The sequence below is a fragment of the Dipodomys spectabilis genome, unplaced genomic scaffold, assembly GCF_019054845.1.
Source record: "Dipodomys spectabilis isolate Male_0828 unplaced genomic scaffold, ASM1905484v1 ptg000089l, whole genome shotgun sequence".
NCBI classification, from domain to species: domain Eukaryota; kingdom Metazoa; phylum Chordata; class Mammalia; order Rodentia; family Heteromyidae; genus Dipodomys; species Dipodomys spectabilis.
In genome coordinates, this window is record NW_024870766.1 from 19,454,862 (window position 1) to 19,460,861 (window position 6,000).

At 48.4% G+C, this 6,000-nt stretch overlaps 1 protein-coding gene across 13 annotated transcripts in view; it reads right to left on the reverse strand.

Moving 5' to 3' along the window:
• Nrcam (neuronal cell adhesion molecule) overlaps positions 1-6,000 on the reverse strand; it is a 277,714-nt gene extending 271,714 nt beyond the window's left edge. For all 13 annotated transcript variants that reach the window (XM_042684611.1, XM_042684605.1, XM_042684606.1 and 10 more), the window contains exon 1: positions 5,856-6,000. The gene's annotated coding sequence lies outside the window, so the exon portion shown is untranslated. The remainder of the gene's footprint in view (positions 1-5,855) is intronic.

Below are 6,000 nucleotides of genomic sequence, written 5' to 3' on the forward strand. Positions count from 1 at the left end.
TCAGAGAAGCAAAGAACAGAATGGTAGTTCCCAGGGACTAAGGCTAGGGTGTGGGTAGGGTGTGGGAGATGTTGGACAGAGGATACAAAGTTTCAGTTAGTGAGGGGGAATAAATTCTGGAGATCTAATGCACAGTATGATGACTATGGTCACTAATAATTTATTGCATTTTTGAAATCTGCTAAGACAGTAGGTCTTAAACTTTTTACTACTTGAAAAGATAATGCATATTGTTGGTGGTAGTGTAAACTTGTTCAACCACTTTGGAAAGCAGTATGGACGTTCCTCAAAAGACTCCACATAGAGCTCCCCTATGACCCAGCAATCCCACTTTTGGGCATTTACTCAAATGCTTACAAACAAGACCACACTAAAGCTACCAGCACAACTATGTTTATTGCAGCATTATTTACCATAGCTAAGATATGGAACCAACCCAGATGCCCCTCAGTAGATGAATGGATCAAGAAAATGTGGTATATATACACAATGGAATTCTATGCCTCCATCAGAAAGAATGACATTGCCCCATTTGTTAGGAAATAGAAAGGCTTGGAAAAAATTATATTAAGTGAAGTAAGCCAGGCCCAAAGAAACATAGGTCCCATGATTTCCCTTATTTGCAATAACTAGTATATGTCTGAGTCAAGCAGAAAAGGTCAGATAAGGTGATGTTAAGGGAAATGAACCCTAAGATATGTATTCAAATGGGTTTTTTTCTTTCATGCGATTGTTTCTAACACATTTATAAGATTATTTCTTTGTTGCTTTGTATGTCCCTCCCCCACAGTATAACCCCTAAATAAAAAAAAAGAAAAGATAATGTATGAAGTGATGGATATATTCATTAGTTTATGATAATCATTTCACAACATATACCTAGGTCAGAAAATCAAGTTGTATACCTTAAATATTTGCAATTATAACTCAAGATACCTGAAGTCAGAGACCTTCAGCCTCTGATGCCAAATGAAGCTTTAAACCAAAGGAGTTTTCATTCACTTGAGCAGACAATGAGTTAAATAAAACAAACCACTGAATTCCTGCCCTTAGCTTCCAGTTTCTCTCTTCTGTCTTTTTTGTTTGTTTGTTTTTAATTTTTAATTGTTATAAAGATTATAAAGGGGTTACAGTTATGTAAGTCAGGTAAGAGTACATTTGGGGTTTGGAAGGTGGCCTTGCATGCCTGAGGCCCTGGGTTCGAGTCCTTAGCACCACATAAGCAGAAAAAGCCGGAAGTGGTTCTGTGGCTCTAGTGGTAGAGTGCTAGCCTTGAGATGAAGAGCTCAGGGACAGCACCCAGGCCCAGAGTTCAAACCCCCCAACCAACCAAAAAAAAAAAAAGATTACATTTGTTTTTTGACAATGTCACCTCCTCCCTTGTTCTCTCCTCTCTGCCTGGAAAGTTCAGGATTCCTTCTGGCAGGAAAATACTACATTTTAAAAACAGCAAATAGCTAGATGTTTTAAGTAAATCTCAGTCCCTTTTAAATCACTTCCTCTTCACAAGCATCTGAGAGTGAAGGCTGACCAAAAGCATATAGAAAGTTTTCCATGGGAGAAAAATACATGAGGAGCTCTGTATTCTAGTTCTATTTGCTCTGGTTGCCATTCTCAGAAAGGAACTGTCCTTTAGAAATGTAGGTGAGCAGAGTGGGTGAGTCTGATCAAGGTACAATGCATGCATATATGCATATGTCAAAATGAAACACCCTTATAGACTTAATTGATGCTTATAAGAATATGGAAAAGAGACAGAAAAAACTCCATTCTCTGGAGCTGGGAAGGTGGGTCAGTGGTAGAGTGCTTGCCTCACATTCATGAGGCCTTGGGTTCAATTCCTCAGCAACACATAAACAGAAAAGGCCAGATATGGCACTGTGGCTCAAGTGGTAGAGCACTCGCCTTGAGCTGGAGAGCTCAGGGACAGCACCCAAGCCCAGAGTTCAAGCCCCACAACTGACCAAAAAAAACCCAAAAAACAAAAAAAAATCCATTCTCCTTGATGGTGCTCATGTGGTATAATAGGTGATAAAGGATGTTCTGTCCCTCTTCTGGTTGTATAACACACAAAAAGTGGGGAAATTAACCATGTACAGTGGCTATATGGGAGATAAAGGCCTGGAGATCCAGGTTCAAGGCTGTCCCAGGCAGAAAAGTTCAGGAGACTTCACCTCAACCAATGGTTGGATGTGGTGGTACATACATATCATCCCAGCAACACAAGGAAGTACAAGTAAGAGGATCACAGCCTAGGCTGGCCTGGTCATAAAGTAAGACCCTATCTTACAAATAACCAAGGCAAAAAGGGGGTGGAGGCATGTTTTAAATGATAGAGGATCTGCATAGCAAGGGCAAAGCCCTGAGTTCAATCCCCAGTAGGAGAGACCAAGAAAGAAAGAGGTGGGAGAGAGAGGGGGAGAAAGAGAGAAGGAGGAGAGGAAAACATAGAACAATATGGAATTCCAGTGGAAACAATTCTTGGAGTCCTCAACCAGGCAACAACATTAAGAAGTATAGGGTTACACAACATGAGTGCTAATGTAGAGGAGATCCAAAAAATACCTTCTGGTTAGAACAAGAAGGAAGGGAGGAAGGGAGGGAAGAAAGGATGGAGGGAGAAGGCAAGGGGAAGAGGAAGGGGAAGGGGAAAAATAAGGGCTAGAGGAAGAGATCAGATTTCAAAGGCTGCAGTTCAGATCTTGTGATGACTCATCTTGGTGAGAATACCAGGTGAATGACAGCCTGTAGTTGCCCCTCAGGAGAATAGTGACTAGTAGGAACCACAAGGGGGCTTTCTTAGAAGTCCATTGCAATTTGTTCTGGAATTTAAGTGCCGTTTACATCAATGTGTTCAGTTTGTGCAACATCATAGTTGTTCATTTACATAAAAAGTGTCGGAGTGGAAATATATGGTAATATAGTCATGGATGATAAAATTAATATTAACCTCCAATCCCAAGGACAGAAACTGTTCTGCCCATCATCTTACCCTGTGTTTAGAACAAGAAGCCTTGCATTCAGCTGATATCTATGAATTGATCTCTTTAGAGAAAAGCTACTTAAATATCTATTCAATGGTTCCTCTGCACCTATAGAATTATACAGATTCTATTCAACCACTTACTTATACAAAAGCTTTATATGAAGAGATGCTTAAGGAAATGGTCTACAAGCCAGGTATGTAGATGCTCACATGCTCTGACACATACTTCCAAAGAGCACTCACACCCAGCCATTATTGTCACCACTGTGACAATATCTATAGATGGCTTGATTTTCATTTACTGTCATTGCTGCAGTAACGATGATGCAGTGTGTGGCACTGGCATTTGCTCCAAGACAACATCACTACCCTGATTTACAGAATCAGGCAACCTCTCATCCCCATTGCTGTCCTTCTGAAATGCAAAGGATTAGATACAATGTTGCCTGTGTTCTATTACAGCTCTATAATTCCAGGAATATGTGAAATGCTTAGCAACCTTCCTGTAATAAAGTAGAAAGAAGATCATGAGTCAGTAGGATTACAAATGCAACATGAACCCATTTTTCCAATTGATTAATTATAATAACTCTAAAAACCTATGCTAGAAACAATTGACTTCCCTTTCACACAAATTCTTCTCTTCTACTAGTCCATGTAGAGTATTTTTGCAAATGTGCCACACATGCCCATATATTTAAGGTACTGTGTGTTAGGATTTTATTCAAATTCAGCCTCCAATTGGAAGAATAACTCTTCTGCAGTCAAAGCAACCTATAAAGAGCTTTCAGGAATATGCGACTAAAATAGAAACACTTCCTTTTCTTTTTTTAAAGTTTCATTAAAAAGTATGATGTGCTAGGAACATCTCTATAATTACAGGGGGTTCTGTTTCCAAGAACACTGTCGTTACTATTATGAGTTGGATTATGGGTTAGCAACCCTCACACTTAAAAGCTAACAGGAATAAAAGAACCTGTAAAGGAATTAGGGGCATCAGTAGAGAGGGGTCAGAATTAAATAGGCTTGTTGTATTGTACCTTCTTGGTTTAGAACACTGAAGTTTTAGGCTAAATTAATTATAAGCTTCCCAAAGAAAACACATTGGAGAAAGTTTCATGCTCTATCTCAGCCAGCGTTTCCTAATTTTTAAAATAGTGTTGCTGTGGGAATGAAATTAGATGCAACTTAAAGCTCTCAAAGAAATGTTCATCGAGAGTCTCATTAAGTAGCAAGTATTCAGTTGCCTACATCCAGTTTGGCACTTCTAGATGGTCTCATTCACTCCCGATCTATGATCACAGGGAGGGTAGCAGTTCCACACCAATGCCACTCAGCCCGAGTCGCTTTGTAAGCAGTGGCCGCCGTGCTCCTTCTCCGAACAACCCCAGGGGGAGCTCCTGATGCAGAACCAATGCCGCCTGCCCCTTGGCACTCAGCTCCATCTCCCCCTGCAAGAGAAAGGGCCCAGCGGCTCAGACCGCACTGGGGAGCATTTGCCTTCCGGGACCAAGGAGGGCAGGAACGTTTCCCTCCCAGGACAGCTCTCTGCCTTTCTTTCCGCAGGGCTTTGGAGCCGCTGGCACCTACTGTGGCGGGGCTCGCAAGAGACACCTTCCCCCGGCGACCTCCGGCGATGTCCGCCTGGGTCCCCGCCGCTAGCTAGCAGCAGAGCAAAGACAGCCTCGGGTGGGAGGTGACCCGCAGGCCGGAGGGGAAAGGCCTGCTCCGAAGCCCCTGGCGCCCCGGGAACTCTCCTCCAGCACCTGCTACCCGAGAACACCTCTGGGAGAAACGCCGGCTGGCTGGCTCACCCCATAGCGACATCCAGACCCCCCTCTCCGAGCTCTGGCAGGGGACCAGGAGGCTGCGCCCGCCCGCGCGGCGTGGAGGGGACCCGGGCGGTGCCCGGGCAGATGGCGCTCGGAGCTAGCTGGATGCTGGAGCGCGGGCAGTCACTCCTGGCTCCACACAGCCTCCCTCGGCCACGCTGCGGCCCGATCTCGGCACCGGGAGCCTGGGCAGGAAAGGGGGATCTTTTCCAGTCCCAAGCCCCGCGCACCAACCCCAGGTCCCAGTCCTCCGAGGCTGGGTGTGGCGCCGGCACCGCTGGGCCCACACCTGCAGGCCAATAAAAAGCCCCCTCCTCAAGTATCGCCCACGCCGGTCCTCAGTGTCTCCAGATGCCCGCTGGTTTCGAGTCCTCTCCGAAGCGGCAGAGCGGAAGAGAGCGGTCGGTCTCGCCCTCCCCCCCCAACCTGAACTCGGGGATCCGCGCAGGTGTAAGCGCACCCGAACAAAGCCCACGCCCAGATGTGACCGTGGGGACCGGAACGCGCACACGCCCGGGCGCGTCGGGATGGGTCCCCGCGCGCTCCGCGCCCACCTGCGCCGGGCCGCGCCCCCCTGCGCCCACCCTGCGGGTCCGAGCCCCGGCAGCCGCTGCACGCGCAGCTGCCCACAGCTAGACTCCAGCAGGGCTTCCCGGAAAGCGTGGGGGGCGCGGGCGCGGAGGCAGAAGTTGGCCGCGGACCGGAGGAGGTGGCGGGTGCCCTCCCGGCCAGCCGGCACTGCTGTGTGTGCGCGGTGCCCTCGCCGAGGTGCCGGGTCCCCAGCTCCCCGATTTCTCTAGCTCGGCCCCCGCGGGCTGTGTCCCAAGACTAAGAGGGAGAAAGGCGCTGGCGACCTGTTTTCGTCCCTCAGGGCGGACGCCGGCCAGACCGCAGAGCACTACGCGGTTGCCCCTACCCCCGCCCCGGAGCCGGTGTCCCGGTGACAACGCAGTGGCCTCCCCGCGCCCTCCCGCGCCCGCCTCCGCCGAAGCCGGACCGAGGGTCTCCCCCGCACGCGTGCACACCGAGCTACTTACGTTCTCGCGCCCCTCGCCCACCACTCCGGACTCCCGGACCCTGAAGCGCGGACAGAGGTCGTGGGTGTTGGCAGAGCCGTCGCCTCCGGCTGCCCGGGCGGAGTGGCCTCGGCCGCTGTCCCTCGCGCCCGCGCCTCAGAGACTG